Below are 2,090 nucleotides of genomic sequence, written 5' to 3'. Positions count from 1 at the left end.
TGCGTGCGTGCGTGTGTGTGAATGTGTGTGTGTGCGTGCGTGCGTGCGTGCGTGCGTGCGTGTGTGTGTGTGTGTGTGTGTGTGTGTGTGTGTGTGTGTGTGTGTGTGTGTGTGTGTGTGTGTGTGTGTGTGTGTGTGTGTGTGTGTGTGTGTTGCACCATTTCGAACTTTGGCTGATTCATGCTCCCACCCTCTGTATCTAGATCACCCCTCTCAAGAGGGGCGCCCCCCCAGTTTGGGAATCACTGCTCTATATCATCATGAAGAATATACATGTATACTTTATTTTTTCATCTTCAAGTGCATTCACGGGTCTCAAGATTATATGAAGGTTAATATATGATTACAGTATATGATAAAGAAACTTTCCATTTTTCTTAGATTAAATGTCGAAGGTCGTTCATCTGAGTTAATCGGGGCATTCTTGATCACAGCCGAACGACAACAAAGCGGTTCGTTTGATGCAAAACTTATCTACTATTTTTCTTCTTTTCCAAAGCCAAGAACCTTGAGTGTTATCACCACATATACTAAATACTCTCATCCACGTTTTCTGTCGTCAAGGGTCTCCTTGAACGGAAAAACCACAGATAACATGATCACAGCGTTAACAGCGTAAAAAATGTACAACACCATTTCTGGGTTTTCCATCGTTTTACTTTTTCCAGCAGTGTATACACATTTACCAAAACTAATGCAACACAAAAACCTTGTATAAAACCTCAGTAACATGCAAACTGCTTTCCTTTACTACTGAATTAGTTAAGGAAATATCTTTCGTCAATATTTTTGCACTCATCCCCATTACTCGTACTAAATAAAAATAATAGCCATTTCTAGGAGTAGTAGCAATCTCTGATTACAATGTATCAATTATTCTCCCCAAATGCTCTGTGAAAAAAAAAAATCACGGAAAAGATCAGACCTTGGATCTTTTAATTTGTGTTTTCTATGTTATATTCGTATTCTAAACACTATAACGACACACTATAGTATCACCACATCAAGAGAGGCTTCAGTCAAAATCGTAAACCACACTGTCGAGGCTGCAAGGTCCTTAAACAAGGTTGCTACGATTCATATGATAGTTCTGAGAGTGTTGGTGCCAATTTTGTAATTGCTCTTTGTATTCTTTCAATTTTTATTATACATTTTTTGTACTTGGTGACCACGTCGTCGCTGCATATTCCAATCTTGGTCTTATCAAAGTGATTAGTATTTTCTTCACCATTTCTTCGTCCAGGTATGTAAATGCCACTTTGATTGTTCTTATTAAATTATAAGTTTCTCCAAACATTTTGTTTATATGTTTCTCAGGTGACATATTATTCATAATAATGACTCCCAGTTCATTCTCATTTTCTACTTTTTTAATTTCTTCCTCTCCCAATCTATATGATCCCACTATTGTTTTTTTGCTTCTTCCAAATTCCATTATACTACACTTCTTAATATTGAATTCCATCTCCCACTTCCTACTCCATTCCCATACTTTATTGAGATCACTCTGTAGCGACTCACTATCTTCTACAGTGTTCACTTTTTTCAACAATTTTGTATCGTCCGCAAAGAAGCTCATATAACTTTCAATTTATTTATCCATATCATTAATATATATAGCAAACATTATTGGGGCCAGAACTGTTCCTTGTGGAACTCCACTAATCACTTCATCCCATTTAGAGTGTCTGTCTCTTATCACCACTCTCGTTTTTCTTTCATGCAAGAAGTCTTCCATCCACTTCAGCAGTTTGCCCTGTATTCCCCCTGCAGTTTCTAATTTCTTTAGCAATTTCTTATGTGGCACCTTATCAAAGGCTTTTTTCAGGTCTAGAAATGCACAATCAGCCCATCCATCTCTTTCTTGTATTATATCTATTAGTCTTGAATAGAAACACATTAAATTTGTGACGCATGATCGTCCTTGTCTAAATCCAAATTGCCTTGGATTTAGTACGTTTTTTTTTCTTCAAATGCTTTACCCATCTAATTTTGACAATTCTTTCACAAATTTTAGCTATCGTACCTGTAAGAGAGACCGATCTATAGTTAGTAGGGTCTTCCTTTGCTTCCCCCCCCCCTTTATATAT

The sequence above is a fragment of the Oratosquilla oratoria genome, chromosome 24 (genome assembly GCF_046742065.1).
Source record: "Oratosquilla oratoria isolate Oo_2021 chromosome 24, ASM4674206v1, whole genome shotgun sequence".
In the NCBI taxonomy this organism is placed as follows: domain Eukaryota; kingdom Metazoa; phylum Arthropoda; class Malacostraca; order Stomatopoda; family Squillidae; genus Oratosquilla; species Oratosquilla oratoria.
Note: the sequence above shows the minus strand (reverse complement) of the source record.